General features: G+C 43.6%; 1 protein-coding gene and 1 long non-coding RNA gene across 3 annotated transcripts in view; one reads left to right on the top strand and one right to left on the bottom strand.

Annotated features, from left to right (window-relative positions):
* Positions 1-18,742, bottom strand: part of LOC126195224 (myristoylated alanine-rich C-kinase substrate) — a 495,457-nt gene that overhangs the window by 376,947 nt on the left and 99,768 nt on the right. Inside the window, exon 2 of one of the 2 annotated variants that reach the window (XM_049933749.1) lies at positions 10,306-10,337. The exons of the other annotated variant lie outside the window; for it this stretch is intronic. The gene's annotated coding sequence lies outside the window, so the exon portion shown is untranslated. The remainder of the gene's footprint in view (positions 1-10,305; positions 10,338-18,742) is intronic. 2 annotated transcript variants of the gene reach the window in all.
* The window catches only part of LOC126195227 (uncharacterized), a 386,656-nt gene that overhangs the window by 299,761 nt on the left and 68,153 nt on the right, over positions 1-18,742 (top strand). The window lies entirely within an intron of this gene.

Genomic DNA, 18,742 nt, shown 5'->3' with positions numbered 1-18,742 from the left:
TTCAAACCTTACTGCTGACAATTTTTTTAACTGTTTACGCGTGAAACTGTTATATGTAATTTGCTTCATACACTTCTTCGTATGCAACCATTATTGTGAAGCCTTTGTTTCTGAATGACTGACACTGTGTGGGGGGAGGGGGTCGTGTTTGCATTGATTTTTGAATGCTATGTCCTAATTCTTGATCTTATTAAATGGCTCTGAGCACTATGGGACTCAACTGCTGTGGTCATAGGTCCCTTTGAACTTAGAACTACTTAAACCTAACTAACCTAAGGACACCACACACATCCATGCCCGAGGCAGGATTCGAACCTGCGACCGTAGCGGTCGTGCGGTTCCAGACTGTAGCGCCTTTAACCGCTCGGCCACTCCGGCCGGCTTGATCTTATTATTTTGTTTATTTATTATCACTATTATTATTACAACCACCAATTCTGCACGTGTGATGCAATTGTTTCGTTATTTTTCTGTTCTGATTGTGGACTCTGTGAAACTATAAATATACCCTACAGCTTTACTACTTTCAAAGAAATGAAGCGAAAGCAGACTGCCACGAGAACACTGCTGTGAACACCAAACAGTTCTTTTACATGTCATAGACATGTCGTCCCATATAACACTTTCAAACATAATACAGTAAAAAAAAAAAAAAAAAGAAAAGATTTTTATGATTGGAGTTTGAACCCAGGACCCTTGGTACGACTATTCAACGCTCTACCAACTTGTCTAAGGAAGCTATACAAGGCAGTTACTCACAGTTGTGCTTTTCCTGTGCTCCGTACCGAGCGAGGTTGCGCAGTGGTTAGCACACTGGACTCGCATTCGGGAGGACGACGGTTCACTCCCGCGTCCGGCCATCCTGATTTAGGTTTTCCGTGATTTCCCTAAATCGCTCCAGGCAAATGCCGGGATGGTTCCTCTGAAAGGGCACGGCCTACTTCCTTCCCTGTCCTTCCCTAATCCGTGAGACCGATGACCTCGCTGTTTAGTCTCTTCCCCCAAAACCAACCAACCAACCAACCAACCTGTGCTCCGTAGTTCGGGTGTTACTTTTAATTAACGCTGCCGCCCGTTCTGCTGGACGGCAGCACATACTAAGAACTAAATTGGAGCCGGCCGAAGTGGCCGAGCGGTTCTAGGCGCTACAGTCTGGAACCGCGCGACCGCTACGGTCGCAGGTTCCATTCCTGCCTCGGGCATGGATGTGTGTGATGTCCTTAGGTTGGTTAGGTTTAAGTAGTTCTAAGTTCTAGGGGACTGATGACCTCAGATGTTAAGTCCCATAGTGAAAAAAAAAAGAACTAAATCGGAGTTTTGGATGATACTCGATCGACGTACGACGTTCGGTACCGATCTGAGTGTTTGACACATGGAGGTTTGGGTTCCAGCACAAACCATACACTGAAACTTGCTTACTTTCATCCCTTGATTTTTTTTTTTTCGTCGCCATTGGTTTTGGCTTCGTTGATTTAAGCAGCGGCCAGATGGCCTTCCTGTCGCCACCCTATTACGATCCTGGGAAGGAATACACGCACTCCAAACTGTCTGCAGGTAATGCTGTTCATGTGAAAGTGTGTGAACGATTCCTAAACGTTTGTGAATCGTGTAACTGATGCGGGACTTGGGGATCAGCCCGGTATTCATCTATTCGCATGTGGGAAATCACCTAAAGGCCACATCCAAGCTAGCCGGCATACCGGCCTTTGTCGTTAATCCGCTAGGCGGATCAAGCCGGTGACCGGCGCGCCTTCCCGATTATCCTGGTAGATACTTTCATTCCTTCATGTCATATGAAATAATATTACGGTCCTAACTATTGAAAATGGAAGTATATTTCACATAATTATTCACCGTTACGGATTTGAGAGACACTGTTGTTACATCCAAACGGTAAAGGTTCAAATGGCTCTGAGCACTATGGGACTCAACTGCTGTGGTCATAAGTCCCCTAGAACTTAGAACTACTTAAACCTAACTAACCTAAGGACAGCACACAACACCCAGCCATCACGAGGCAGAGAAAATCCCTGACCCCGCCGGGAATCGAACCCGGGAACCCGGGAACCCGGGCGTGGGAAGCGAGAACGCTACCGCACGACCACGAGATGCGGGCCCAAACGGTAAAGCTTAGTAGCATTCAACCCATTAAAAATATGCCCACAAAATGTGTCAAAGCGTTTTGAGAGTCAAGTCTGTCAGAGAGCTATCAAGTGTTTAAGCCTCGCGTAGTAGCCGACATAGCATAAAATATGCTGGGCGAAGTGGAGTGCTATAGATGTGATATAATTAAATTTTCTTCGGGTCGTTTGGGTCTCATCTTTATCTACAATAATGATGTAAGCTGAAGAAATGAATTAAAATTGTGCCGCGGCTGGGTGTCCTTAACTTGCTAGGCAGGTATGCTAGCCACTACACCACCACAGCATTACAGCTAACACAGGTGCAACGGCTGGCTACTCTAGTCCAATACCCTCCATAACACAAACTTCAGTTCACATCTTCAGCTTATTTTCCCCTTCTTAGATTGTCTCGCTTTATAATTTTTCATTTCTATTTCCTTACAAAGTATGACGAGGCATTTTTGTCCGACGACAATGAGTTACCTTTTTTGTCTCCAAGCAGTTCTGTCAGCAATGGGTTCATGCCGTGACGTCCATTCGTGAAACACTTGTGCCCGTCCCGTCTAGTGGCTCGTGCGAGTGTAAACGTAGTCTCTGCGACAATGACGATAAACCCGAGCCAACGTTAACATCGGATCTCGAATTCTTGTGTAAGGCTACGATATTAATTTTTCCGAACGCGACCAACTCAATAACACGAAAAAAATTGCTTTAATCTATAGTCACACTTTTCTCAAATTACTACCGGTACCATCATCAGGCCACCCTCTGGGGTGCAGACATCAAACTCGATTATCGCTGTAGGTGGTCATTATGATGCGTATAACGACACACCTACTTGGATAAGAGTATCGATTTAATGGCACACATACTTCGTCAGTCTGAATAAAGCGCGCCAGGTAATGGTGTGACGATAGTACTTTTTCCCCCACAAATACATGAGATCTGCATGTTCATTTTTGTATTTGTCGATGGCAGTGGTACAAGTCAGATGTGGGGAACCGCCCTAAAACAACACCCAAACTCGCCGCAAAATCGGCCCTCGTCGTTAGTTCGTCGGGCCGATTGGACCCGACGCGGATGCGCCTCTCTGAATCCCGAAAGCGACGTGATAACGCGCGCAGCAATCCGGGAGGTCCATCGAAACAGGTGGTCGTTTGACGAAACAGAAGTGAAATTATGGATAATCTACAATTGCATTTTTATTTCATCAAAGGACTAAGCAAATAAAGTTTCTCGATATGCCATGGGCAATATGCCTTGCACCGATTATCGATCCAAGTTCAAAGTCGGTTAACCCGGGACGTGCTGCCAAGTCTGCCTGCCTCTAAGAGAGTGCTGTATCTAAGCTCGAGCTATGCGCCGCGCCCCCATCTGCAACATTCAAGCGTAAAACACAGATCAGTCACAACATTATGACCATCGATCTACTGTTGATATAAACCCGTCCAGGAGATAGTAGCGTCACGTGGCGAGAAATGACTGCTAGTCAAACATATGCACAGTGCATGCTTTATCAGTGAGATTGCTGTCCGTGTGGAGAATGGGTAAGGCGCGCGATCTACCTGAGTTTGAACGAGGGCAGATTGTGATGGCCAAACACGAGACGAAATCAAGGCGAAACCACGTCCAGACGTGGTGGGATTGGGCGGCAACCCCTCATTACAGATGTCGGACGTTGTCGGCTGGGCATACTGGTAAAACAGGACAGGCAGCGAAGTGTACCACAAGAAATCCGTTAAATTTCGGCTACACAAAAATCACACAAATCCAAAGGTTGTCAATTCTACTAAATACGTAGCTATTAAAATATTACGGAGAACTTACATTGAAACGATCAAATAGATAATGTTGTGGGGAAGGTGATCCAAAGACTGTGATTTTTTGGCAAGATGCTTAGAAGATGGAACAGATCTTCTATAGAGACTGCCTACAATTGGCTTCTACGTTCTCTTCAGGAGTGCTGCTCTGTGGTACGGGATGCCTACCATATAAGATTGACGAGGGACATCGAAAAGTTCAAAGAAGGGCAGTTCGTTTTGTACTAACTGAAATAGGGGAGAAAGAGTCCCAAATATGATACACGAGTTGGAGTGGCAATCATTGAAACAAAAGCGTTCTTCGTTGGGCGAGATCTCTTCGCGAAATTCCAATCTTCATCTTGCTCACCTGAATCTGAAAATATTCTGTGAACGCCAACCTAGTCTGGGAGAACTACTCCTCGTAATAATATAAGAAAAATAACCGCTCGCACGGAACGATTTATGTGTTCGTTTTTTTTTTCGCACGCTGTTCGAGAGTAGAACGATAGAGAAAATAGTGTGAAATTGGTTCGATGAACCCTCTGCCACACACTTAATCGTGAATGTTGTAGTGGCCATGAAGCTGCTGGCAGAGGGCACTCAGCAGCTGTCCAGTGCTGGAGGCAGGTCCCCCGTCGTGCCGGGGTGCATGAACCGGCGACCTCTGTCACGGCTGCCTGCTGGGTCCCCGCCAGGCGGCCTCTCACTTCGAGTACGACACAGGCTTTCCTCTGCACGGGAAACATTGGCTCACAGATATATGTACGACTTGTGTATCAGAACTTTGGCATCTATCCTATAAAAACAACGGGAACTACTAGTACGAGTGTCATTGGTATCCTTCCCAACGTGGCAGTGAGACTTGAAGTATTTTCAGACCACAAAAGCAGTTTAACATTTTCTCATTCGACTTGTACCATCTATATACAGGGTTTTTAAGTATTATAAGTAAAAACAAAATGGGCAATTAGTGGACAGTGAAACAAGCAAATAATCCTATTAAACATAGGTCTGCAAACCAGTGGTTTCCCATATACGATATACTGGCTATCCATAAATTATCTGAACAACTTAAGACTTTAATAAATTTAAAACCTATTCTAGGTACTAACAAATGGTTTTCAACATGTGATAACTTAATAAGCTTTTTTAACCTTCCAGGTGACGCAACTTGAAAACCTGGTATAATGTGGACTCCAGAGGAGAAAGCTCACTCAGTCTGTGAGCTTGTTCACACAGACGACGTCCGATACCCAAGTGCAACGAAACTTTCGAACATCGTACGGAAGGCAACCACCGTCCCGACCAACTATTTGGGCTTGATGTACGTCATTCTTAGAAAAATGTAGTGTTCTCCATAAAAAGGGGGCGGGTCGCCCATCTGCTTCAGAAGGCAACGAGGACAGGTCCGGCAGGCGTTTGCGAGGAGTTCCACAAAATCGGTGCGTACGGTGGCCAGAGAATTGTAAATGAGACGATCAAAAATACAGAAGAGGCTACGAGAATATCCCTTCAAGGTGCAGCTACGTCAGGCATTGAAGCCTACGGACAAACCTCAGCGTCAAAATTGTAGTGAATATGCGGGACAAGATTTGTGCAAACAATGACTATCTAGAAGAGATTTGTTTATCCGATCAACAACCTTTCATGTATGCGACAAATTGAATAGTCATGAAGTTCGTACATGGGGTTCACAGCTTCCTCACGTTACACGTAAAATGGAATGAGGCAGTCCCAAGGTCGATGCACAATTGCATCATTGGTCCATTCTTCTTCATAGAGTTTTCTTCGGTGGTTTTCATATGGATATGTTACAACAGTTTTCTGTGCCACAATTGGAACACTTGCAACCTATTGCAGCAGGCTAGGGCATCACATCACCGATCCCTAAATGTTTATCGATTTCTAGCTGTGAAGTTTCCGAATAGGGTGAATGAAATAGATGGTCCAATTCGATGGCCGCTACAACCCCTGACCTCACACTGCTAGGCTTGTTTCTGTGCGGTATTGTAAAGGATCTGGTGTACAGAACCAAGGCTAGACACCTACAGGACTTTAGGGCACGCATTCGCAATGGATTTGAAGTCACCGTGGAGATCTTGAATCGTACGTGGAGAAAAATGAAATTCTGATTAGACATTGTCCGTGCCACACTGATGTGTATGAATGAGCGAAAAAACCTTTATGAGTTATCTCATCTCATACTTGAAACTATTTGTTAACATCTAGTATAGTTTTATAGACATTAAAGTTTTAAGTTGTAAAGATAACTTACGGACACACTTTTCATGTACACCCTGTAACAAGTGTTTCACACAGTCGCCGTTTGGTGGAATTTGGAAGCCATGGTATTGGCGAGCCACAACCGATGCATTTCTTGTCGAAATGTTGTTTAGCGGTAGTTAGGTATGCGGAAAAATCAAACGTGGGCAGTTTATGACTTTGTCATTTACGTCTCACTCGCGGTGTTTCGAAATAAACTTAGCCTTAGACTCTAACAGTGTTGTAACATTGGCATGACAGCACTTGTGTATACGACGTATCGGGGAACCCATTGATTTCCAGACGTGTGTTTATTGGGATTTATTTGCTTCTTTCACTGTCCTATACTTGTTCCTTTCGCGTGTCGGTATTTTCAATATTTCATTTAATTACTGACCGAATTTAAAAAATTAAAATGCTGTCATAATCTACTCATAAAGAGGTACAATCTTACTTTAAAAGTTTAGCACAATAAGTCAAATATTAAAGTTACAACTGTGTATATGTCTTGAGGCAGCGGAACTCACGACCCGCACATTACCCAGACTAAATTCATTTGAAAATGAGAGCACTTAGCGACTTCCAAAAGGCTTTTCATGTAAGTTCACAACTTTTCGAAACTTTTTATCGCTGAAATTCTCCAGAAAAAACAAAAAGAAAAAGTTTCGCTTACTACATTTTTGATGTCCGTGCAGTAAAGCTTGTACATCAGAGGTTAAGTTTTAATTTATTACTTCTTTACTACTAATTCTAATTTCAACACATTCTGCAGACAGTTTCCAAGCATACCACTGATGATGTTTGGTTTGTGGGGCGCTCAACTGCGCGGTCATCAGCGCCCATACAAAGTCCCAATTTTTACACAGTCCAATCGAGCCACTGACACGAATGATGATAATGATAATGAAATGATGAAGACAACATAAACACCCAGTCCTCAGACAGAGAAAATCCCCAATACGGCAGGGAATCGAACCCGGAAACATACCACTGATTGTAATTGCTAAATCATATCACTGTACGACAAACAGATAAGGAGATACGGTGCCATAAACATTGAGATGCGTGAAAAACTAGCTTTTCTTATTTTGTCAGCTATGAGATACAGCCAATTGATTATATGAAAGCATACAGAATATGCCAAGACATTGAAAGCTTGCTAGTTAACGTACTTTCATTTGCGCTGTCTCACCATTTTACTGAAACGCTGAAAAATATTAAGTTCGTAAGTTCTAAGAAATGGGTGAGGTATACAGGGGTTTTTGCTTTATAACTGCTAACCTGGAATATACCAAATACAGACTGGCTGTCTATCACTGTATGCGTATCTCACATTATGTTCAGTCCTCACTCCATATATGATTCACTTCGATGAACACTGACACTTGCTCTTTCAAACCAATGTGTTAATTACTCCAACAAAATGGCATAACTCTTGTGTCAGCAGTGCTACTTCACGGAAAAAATCAGTAGGAATCAATCACTATCTAGAAACAGCCTATTGTGACGTCCGTATGGCAGAAGTGAGTAACAACATAAATACCGTCTGCAATACTTCGTAGCGTAGTACTGCGAATAGAATGAAATACATTCACAGGGCAAATCGAGACAATATGTGAAGTTGCCTCCACAACTTGACGATTCGAATTACCTGAAATCGAAAGGACCCAACACTCATCTAAAATCTCTGTGGAACATGGTTATTTGTTTGCAGATCATGGTCGTAATGAAGTTCCATCTTGTACCTTGGATATTCGATTTTATTAATATAGTATTCAAGTAGTAGGTCCAGATCATCGATTGCAATGCGCCAGAAAACACATCAAATAGAATTCGAGCATTACTTGCACCATGGACGGTTGTATCATCTTGTAAAAAGTGCCATGACCACTTTCAAAATAACGTGCTACATGACTGTTACGATTATTCGTCCACTGACACTGATGTCGCTACAACCGGAGCACTATCACAGTTCAAAGGCCTTGTTAAAGGAAACAATCTCGCATTCGCCTAAAGTGACTTCGAGGAACGGATCATATGGGCAGAACAGAGATTACGTGCAGTACCAGTAACAACGCAAACTTAGACCCTTCAAAAACCAGTATCAAGCGAGGAAAGTAGGAATACACTATAGACCGCTACGTATCGCTCTCGCAGGAACCGAGAAGACAAGATTAGACTAATTATAGCGTCCACAGCGATATGTAAACAATCATTCTTCCCGTGCTCCAAATACGAATGGAACGGGAAGGAACGCTAAAGCGTGGTACAATAAGAATTACCCACTACCACGGACTTCACAGTGGTTTGAAGAGTAGAAAAGTCGTTGCAGAACGCCTCGCTGACGCTCGTGATACATGGACTCATTCGATCATTTTAACTGAATCAAACGAATGACCTGTAATCCGAGCAAAAAACAGCTCTTTTCTATGAAGCACAGACCGACAAGCAGAGGACACGCAAGAGTTTTGTGGGCACAATGGTGTAAGATGACCAAGTCTTCGGTTCGCACACCCTGCACTCCCTCACTGTCCAGTCTAGAGATCGCTGTGTACTTTCATACAGCCTTGTTGGGCTATGTGACCCGCCGTTTCTTCGCAGAGCTCCTGCCCGTTACAGCCGACCACCACCGTCAAGTAGCCATGGTGCTGGCGGTTCCTCCGTGAACTCTGAAGCGACGATGACTAGTAAACGACCATTGTCAGCAATTCGAAGACCCATCCAGGTGCAGCCAGTACCACACACTACATCACATCAAATCAACACTGTCCCAGCAGAGAGGACCTCACTTCTGACTACTGAATATAAAAAACTTCGGTCGACTGGCCCAGTAATTTCTTGGAAGAAACCACGGCCCATTTCTTTGCCTGGCCTAGCCCCTCCGAGAGGAATGTGCCATAATTTAGCCTACTGACAGTATGAGGGACAATACGATTTGCCAGCAGCTACATGCATGTACACAGTGTATGCTGTCGCAATAAGGGAACTCTCACAGACTAGCTGGGATAAGACATCAATCAGTACAATTAGAAATTTAAATAAGGATAATTCGTGGGATCAGATCGTAGAAGACTGTTTTAAAGTTGAACTTCGTAGGGAAACAGTTCCATCTGGATGTCCTTACACATTGGAATCTCCTTCAAAAGACTGCAAAGGATGCAATTTCAGTAGGAATCCAAATAAAAAGTTTATAACTCTGACAATTACGCTCATAAAAAAGCCATAGATAGGTGAAGGGCTGACACACCCTCTACAAACATTATAAAAAAGTAGACATTCCGTCCTAATCCGAGCAGATATTTCAAATCATCCTTAGCTCAACATAGGAGAAGTAGGAGATTCTTCACAAAGATGAACCGCCAGAAACCTAATCACTACAGTCTTCCTTTACATCGTTACCATCGTCGCACGAAGGGGTACACGTGGTACAGTTTGTTTTGTAATACTAGTCAGACGCTGTTCACGTGCGGGAAATATGTCACGTGCGGGAAATATGACGACTTTCGTCATCTTCTTCTTCTTCTTTTTTTTTTTTTAATTTTTCCTTTTCAAGGAGCTTTGCTCTATGAGCGGCAACACTGCCGACTACAAAGGATACCCAACTCCAAGGAGAAGCCTATGATTTGCTAAGAAGAAACGAGACCTGCATTAACCCAGGAAGAAGATTTTTCTCTTAAGTGATAGTACCTTAGCTGTTTCACAAGACAACTTTGTTCTCATCTGCAGTTTGGGATAATAAATACCCGACCTAAAAAGGGTGAGCCGTTCATGTTTTATTCCTATTACGAGTAAAATATTTCTGTCGATATCCCACGTTATTACAACTACTCAAGACACATTTTTATCAATATTTTGCCTGACTGTATTGCCGAATCCAAAAAAAGTCAAAACATTAAAAAAGTCATCGTCCCTCCGAGCTATCGGCTCGCTTCTTCCGGTCTCCTTGCAAGCTTCGTATCAAATCGTGCGTTTACTTTGATTGCATCACTTCACCTTAACAATCGTGATATCTGACGGACCACTGTACGCCAACAGTACCTTATCGTAAGCAAATTCTTTACAGTTATGCTATCACCCAAGTCGCAACTGCTTTCTGTTGTCAGGAGACGCAAACTCACCAGTTACGGCGTTTCACTCCCGATCTGCCAACCTGTGAACAGAAAAAGTACCTTTGTTAGAACACTCTGTACGCATTAAGCGCTTTATCAGTGGCCTGCTCAGCAATACTATCGTGAAGCGGAGCGGCGCGCTGCGCTTTTATTGCCAGTTGGCGCTAGGCGGAGTGCGATAATCGTCGGCAATATTTTGTGCGATGTGTGGGGGCTCCCGCTTCCACCGGCCCATCGCACGTTCCGCTTACGACCTGCAGACGCATATTTTTTCCCTTTACGAGTTGCTCGAAAAGGCCCGGCGGCTGGAAATACTGCATCTAGCAGATCTTTCTCGCTCACTCTGAGGTGGCGAAATGCGGATTCTCAGTCCCCGAAATGCGACAATTTTGCTTATTCACGAACCCATCCAAGTGAAAGTGGGCTTCGCCGCTAAACCAGACCATGCATGCGCATACAATTCCCATTATACCCCGCAGCCAATCGTACCGTTTGAACGTCCTAACGCAAACCGTTTAGAAGTTATGACGATTTTATTTTATATAGTTCAATAACTGTCACCCTGTACATTCCTTATTTCGGATTCCTGTAACTCTCGTTAATCATATTTATTACTTCGCACTTCAAAATGCCTTTTTCTCAACATAACATATACTATTCGTACACGGATGAACTGAGATATTCTTAGAAAGGTTTTTTACTCGGATTTTGACATTGCGTAGCGACTTTGCGAAAACACTTACTATTTACGGAAAATTTTAACGTGAAACATATTCTTCACTATCACGCAACAGGGCATCTTGGATGTCCAGCTTCATACTTATATTTTACGAAACTAGCTTTGTAATCACGAATGAGAAACGACCTTTTCATATTATCTTATTAAAAATACCATTTTATTTGTTTAAAGTGAATAAGTGCTCCGCGAGAAATTATTAATAACACGGTGTTTTTATGACTTTTTTCTAATTTTATTTTGAGTTCTGTGACAATAGCTACGATTTAAAATCGAAGTAGGCAATGAATAAAACATGTTTTTCTCATTTTTTTGAAATTTTAATAATTTTATTGTCATCCAAAATAAACAAGGTCTTCCATCAAAGTACCAAGATTCTGAACGTGTTCCGTCAGAGGAAAAGTTTGAGAAACCCTGTTCTAAACGAATATTGTACTTTCCGAAACGGCAAACATATCTGTCATTAGCGCTTTGGATTGTGATGTATCCACTGTTACTACGGCCTTACGTTCTTACTGTAACTGAAAATATTTGACGAGTTAAAAGTTATAGGTGATGCGGATCCCTGATCTCTGCCAGTCGTACAAGCCAGAACAAACATTCCGAATCCCAAACACATTTTTTGACAAATATATATTTCTAATTGCTGCTTCTATACTCCACTTATGTACTGCTACTACAACATAAAGTACGAAGTACAACTAAAATCTCAAAATATTGTTAGAGGTTACACTCGAAACATGAATTAAAAAACGCCTTCGGTCACACGATGCATTTCGGATCCTGTGGGTCCGTCATCAGGTTTAATTTGTCTTAATACATGATTTATTTTTGCTCTCGAATTGGCTGAAATGCATGTTCCTGTCATGAAAAGGCTCGATATTAGATTATGAATTTCGTAAGTGAAATGTGCAAAATATGTGCGAAACAGTCGACAAAATGAACAGTGTAAACTTACCACATAATCCACGAAAAGCCTTTTTAACTTTTTAACACCATCACACATTGGTTTCTCCATCCTGTTCATGCATATCACTTCACTCAAGAGGCACATTTGCTTATACATTTTTGTAAACACTTCACAGATGTTGTTGAACATGATGTGATCAAAGACGAATTTATTCGGAATGCCAGAAATCTAATTGTTAAACAGCTGACATATGCAAGGAACAACTCTAGAATAGGTCTTTAAAATTACTAAAATAACTGTGGCTTGTGAAATCTGTCTTTTCATTTTACATTGATTCTGGTTTATTGATTTTATGGAGGTATATCTCTAGTCGTTCTAAAAGATTTGAGGTCTTACCATCGGCTCCATTAGCGCAGTGCTACCAAATTGTTTTCTTGACTGTTGACGATATGTTTTGTTTCCAGTATATGTTGTGCAATAACTGATTTTTCTAAGTGATTGAGTCTGAAAGCATTCATGTGTCCTTGAAAACGAATTTTGAAGTGTCTGCCTGTTTTCCGTACATAGTACGCAGGACAACTGGGGCATGACACTTTTTTACGCTCCAATGCTGTTAAATTTTTGTGTGTTTGACTTTATGTTATGGGCGAGTAAGTTTCCTAACCTATTATTATTATTGGAGAATGCAACTGTTACATTAAAAAAAAAAGGTTGGCGACTTTTTGTGATATGGGGCCTAGGTATGGAATACTGGCAAATATTTTCTCTTTTTTCACAGTGTGCCATTTGTTGTCTTACTTTTGTGTATTTGTCTGTTTAAATTGTCAATTGTTTCGGCTGTATAGCTATTGCTTATACCAATGCTTTTTATTATATATAGTTCATTCCAGAGGCTGTTTTCTTCCAATTCAAGAGAGTGTACTCTATGTAGCATTGACCTAAACGTATCATGTTTCTGTGTGGTGGCATGGCACGATGAGTTGTCCTGTCCTATATCTGTGTATGTGAGTTTTCTGTGTACGCTGAACTTATGGTTTTGTTGGTGGTTGGTGATTTTTAAGTTCCAGGAAATTTATACTTTTGTTTCCCTCATGTTCTATTGCGAATTTTATGCTTTTGTTGAAATAACTGAATAATGCTAGTAGTTTCTCTATCGTTGTTTCAATTATTGTGGCCTTAGTGATACACCGGTAACCTTTACGCAGGGACAGTTATGTGCAGCCTTTTCAAGGGTAACAGAATTAACTAAGATGCTTGTATCCCTTAAAGGAAATGCTTACGTTCCTACGTCAAATATCGTTTACACCGAGGTATTGGAATGCTCTGCAAAGAATTTTGTTCAAAATTATGTGCATGGAAATGTATAGCCACGGATATATCATAATTTCATGATTATTATTTCACGTCGTTCGGTTCGTTTTTAAAGATGTTTTCTCTTCATTCCCACAGAACCCTTATCCAAACGACTACACTTACTCCGAATACTGTCATCATTTTATAGTTTTAAATTGCTGAAGTTCTGCACAGGTCCCCTTGCATTATTCATACATCTTCCTTCCTGTGCTCGTACAGTGATGACCCAACATTGTGACCATTTTCTTAACAGTGTGTTGGTCCACTTTCCACTTTCGGGTCACAGTACAGCAGTGGTTGTGAGTGACACGGATTCGGAAAGTCCAAGATGTATGTGGCGCCAGATGCCTAGGCACAGGTGTCACAGTTCCCGTCATTTACGCGCCGATGATACGCACGCGCGGAGTTGGAGCCCCTTACTGACCCAGCTGTGCTCCATCGCGATCAGTTCAGGCTAAAACATGAACCTGAATTCACCAGCATGCTCCTCACACTACTGCAACACGATTTTCTACTTCTGACTCGAGCTGTTATCTCGCTGGAAGATGCCGTCGCCGACGAGGAAGACTTCAGTCATGATGGGATGCAGGTGGTCCGCAATAATGTTCGCGCAGTCCGCACCATCAGATATCGGGCTGCATAGTACTGGTTCAAGACAGGTAGACTAGACCGAGTTAGCTGAATAACCGGCGTACGCGTAAACAACAAGCGTCAGCTTCAACTCTGGCAAATGGAAACCTGGCAGAATGAGAGGGACAGAAGTGATAAAAGACGAGAGGGACACAAGTGATAAAAGACGGAGAGTCCACACGTTCTTTCCCTATGTATCGGAATGGTTAAAAATAAAACATGCCGACCCTAGCCGCGTTACGGTACACTTCTTAACAGGACACGGACCTTATTCCACGCACCTCAACCACATGAGTCTGTTGCTGACACCTGTTTGTACATGTTGGGGGATGTGATCTCCCCAACATACAGTCCTATGCTGCAGGAATTACAGACACAATACAAGCACACAGCGTTTACACGGAGTGCGAATTAAAGGATGCGCTAAGAAACGAACCAGGATGGACACAATTAAATATACTAACAGACAAGATTTCAAAGACAACACACGAAGAATACCTACGCACGTGACCGTACAGAAAACAAGCCAATATGCAGCAGTATAACACACTCTATAGGATGAATAACGATACGGAAGGAAGCATTGACAGCAATACAGCAGCAGTGCAGAAGACAACACATTAAGTAACTAGAGCGCTACTCAATTTAGACATTAATTTAAGTGTAAGTATATTTAGTAATAATACGTAAATCTATGCTACAGAATAATGCTGAAGATTAGATGGGTAGATCACATAACTAATGAGGAGGTACTGAACAGAACTGGAGAGAAGAGAAATTTATGGCACAACTTGACTAGAAGAAGGGATCGGTTGGTAGGGCATATTCTGAGGCATCAAGGGATCACCAATTTAGTATTGGAGGGCAGTATGGAGGGTAAAAATCGTCGAGGGAGAGCAAGAGATGAATACACTAAGCAGATTCAGAAGGATGTAGGCTGCAGTACGTACTGGGAGATGAAGAAGCTTGCACGGGATAGAGAAGCATGGAGATCTGCATCAAACCAGTCCCTGGACCGAAGACCACAACAACAACAACGTAAATCTAATCGTGTGCACTTAGTAGCGCACATTAGGCTAAGGTAGTTGGTAAAGTGCTAGCGCACTGTCGCAAATTGTCAATGGCAACGGGTACTGTAAACCTGTAAATGGTAATTAGATACATAACTAGGGTTTTTTTAGTGTAAATTAGCATTGAAAGTGCCAGCGTATTGTTGCAAATTGCCTATAGCAACGGGCACTACTATCCTGTAAATATGTATCTAGACACAAAAGTTACGATAAAGGAATATAGTATAAGGACCGCTCTAATTACTAACATGCAAGATGTCACAGTCAATGGCTCGATGTACATACTGAGGTATTCACCCTCAGACCCTAGGTGGCGGGACTAATATCTCTAACTCTTTCCTATCCTTTTTTTTCTTCTCAAATGCCACAAAATTTTATATTTCCATTTCCGATCAAGTACTAAGCTGCTAAAAGAAACAAAATAAAGAAACGACAAAAGACAGAAACGAATAATAAGGCAGTCTCCACGTTGCGAGACGCGGGATACGGTACGAGCGGATATGGGCGCCGGGTGGAACTGCTACTTTGATTCACTCGGGTCCCACACACCGGTCGTGGCGACCAAGAGGCAATAAATGACCCACAGTAAGCAATCCGGTGGTGGGTCAGTAAAAATAAGCAGTAAGTGAAAAAAAGTCCACGTCCCGTGGAAGCCCAGGTCAATATCTCCCGTAACATACCACTGCCTCTGTGGTGTCGTCTGCGGACCGAGGTCTCATGTAAAACATAGCACCTCACGACGGCACCACAAGTAAAGACAGTCGCTGCCAGAGGCAGCAACGAAACGGAGACGTCGGGGAAGACTCGCCGGCCTGCTGCCGTGACCGAACGGTTCTAGGCGCTTCAGTCTGAAACCGCGCGACCGCTACGGTCGCAGGTTCGAATCCTGCCTCGGGCATGGATGTGTGTGATGTCCTTAAGTTAGTTTGCTTTAAGTAGTTCTAAGTTCTAGGGGACTGATGACCTCACATGTTAAGTCCCATCGTGCTCTGAGCCATTCTGAAGACTCGCCCCCAAGTGTTTCCTTACGCCACCGCAGCCGAGTCTCTATGTAATCAGCCACAACTTGTGATCAACGTTTACGAAAGTACTGTCTTGGCACAGATCCGGCAGCGTGCAAACAGAACAGTTACTCCGACCTTTATATCAAGTGGCAGACTACTGTACTCTCGTGTGAAAGTATCATTCTGCTGCGAACGAAGTAGTAAATGTTACAAACGTTAGCGACAGTATCAAATACCCGTCATCTGTGAGGACACTACTTGTTTCCAAAGTTAAGTATTTGCCATGTTCAAGTTTTAATAAATTACAAGTAATTTGTGTGTGTGTGTGTTTTGCCATCCGCTCGACCTCCTTTGCACTGCCACAATACATCACATCCCCCAGCAGCCTGCGTCCGTGGCGCGCGGCATGTTTCGAGCAGCCGTTCTCCTGGATCACACCGTAAATCTGGCCTCGATTATCGTCCTGGTGTAACAAGAAACGTGATTCATTCCACAAGGCGACATGTTTCCACTGATGCACGGTCAATCTCGACGAAACCATTCCCACTGCAACTGTAACTGACGGTGTCGTAGGGTCAACATGGCAGTACACAGAGTCCCACGCAGAACAATGAGCGCTGAACGCTGTGCTCCGAAACACTCGCGGCTGCACCAACGCTCTACTGTCACAATTCTTTGATGAACCGTAAAACGTCCAGCACCTTGTCGCATACTCTTGATTTCACCGTCCTTTAACCGTTTCCCATAAACGCTCACGATACGACAGTCGCACGCGAACAGCATTGCTGTTTCCGGCATGCTCGTCCTCAGGCGTCGAGCCATAACAATCTACGTATGTCAGGAGGTTTCCCCATTTGCAACCCGTGTCGTCGCTGGTATGATTCCCCAGCCGACTCTGCTCCTATTATACAATAATTTAATGATGTCGTGTGGCTAGGGCCTCCCGTCGGATAGACCGTTCGCCTGGTACAAGTCTTTCGAGTTTACGCCACTTCGCCGGCTTGCGTCTCGATGGGGATGAAATGATGATGATTAGGACAACACATCACCCAGTCCCTGAGCGAAGAAAATCTCCGACCTAGCCGGCAATCATACCCGGGCCGTTAGCTATAACATTCCGTCGCACAGACCACTTAGCTACCAGCGGCGGCACTTCGGCGACCTGCGCGTGAATGGGGATAATGAAGACAACACAACACCCAGTCACTGAGCGGAGAAAATCTCCGACCCAGCCGGGAATCGAACCCAGACCCCTTTTCAGCACGTTCAGCCGCACTGACCACTCAGCTATTGAGGCGGACGTGTTTCACTGTTATAGGAATAAACAAAGGGTGCGAGTAGAGGACAATGAAACAAGCAAATAATCACGTCTAGAAACCAATGGCTCCCCAGATACGGCCAAGCTTCCTACCTGGCTAATTTACTAATCTTGTGTACCTCCATTTCCTGCATCAGAAGCTAATCGGCCAAATGAATGACGTTCCGCATGGTGGATGGATGCGTATGTGGTACAACCACGATGGTGCACCGGCACACCTTCATGTTGTTGTTCGGGAATACGTACACTATGTGATCAAAAGTATCCGGACACCTGACTGAAAATGACTTACAAGTTCGTGGTGCCCTCCATCGGTAATGCTGGAATTCAATATAGTGTTGGCCCACCATTAGCCTTGTTGACAGCTTCCACTCTCGCAGGCATACGTTCAATCAGGTGTGGAAGGTTTCTTGGGGAATGGCAGCTCATTCTTCATCGAGTGTTGCACTGAGGACAGGTATCGATGTCGGTAGGTGAGGCCTGGCACAAAGTCGGCGTTCCAAAACATCCCAAAGGTGTTCTACAGAATTCAGGTCAGGACTCTGTGCAGGCCAGTTCATTATAGGGATGTTACTGTCGTGAAACCGCCACAGGCCCCCATTATGAACAGGTGCTCGATCGTATTGAAAGATGCAATGGCCATCCCTGAATTGCTCTTCAACAGTGGGAAGCATGAAGGTGCTTATAACATCAATGTAGGCCTGTGCTGTGATGGTGCCACGCAAAACAACAAAACATGAAAAACACGACCACACCACAACACCACCACCTCCGAATTTTACTGTTGGCACTACACACGTTGACAGATGACGTTTACCGGGCATTCGCCATAACCACACCCTGTCATCGGATCGCCACATTGCGTACCGTGATTCGTCACTCCTCACGACGTTTTTACACTGTTCAATCGTCCAATGTTTACGCTACTTACTCCGTGCGGGGCGTCGTTTGGCATTTATTGGCGTGATGTGTGGCTTATGAGCAACTGGACCATGAAATCCAAGTATTCTCACCTCCCGCCTAAATGTCGTAATACTTGCAGTGGATTCTGACGCAGTTTGGAATTCCTGTGTGACGGTCTGGATAGATGTCTGCCTATTACACATTACGACCCTCTTCAACTGTCGGCGGTCTCTGTCAGTCAACAGACGAGGTCGGCCAGTACGCTTTTGTGCTGTACGTGTCACTTCACGTTTCCATTTCACTGTCATATCGGAAACAGTGGACCTAGGGATGCTTATGAGTTCCGCGGAGCGCCCCATTCTGCTCTCTCACGATGTCTAATGACTACTGAGGTCGCTGATATGTAGTCCCTGGGAATAGGTGGCACAGTAATGCACCTAATACGAAAAACGTATGTTTTGGGGGGTGTCCGGATACTTTTGATCACATAGTGTAGCATAAATCTTCTCGTGGCTCGCCAAT

This window comes from Schistocerca nitens, chromosome 7 (assembly GCF_023898315.1).
Source record: "Schistocerca nitens isolate TAMUIC-IGC-003100 chromosome 7, iqSchNite1.1, whole genome shotgun sequence".
NCBI classification, from domain to species: Eukaryota; Metazoa; Arthropoda; class Insecta; order Orthoptera; family Acrididae; genus Schistocerca; species Schistocerca nitens.
The sequence above is the reverse complement of the archived record's forward strand: the minus strand, read 5'-3'. Positions and strand labels throughout refer to the sequence as shown.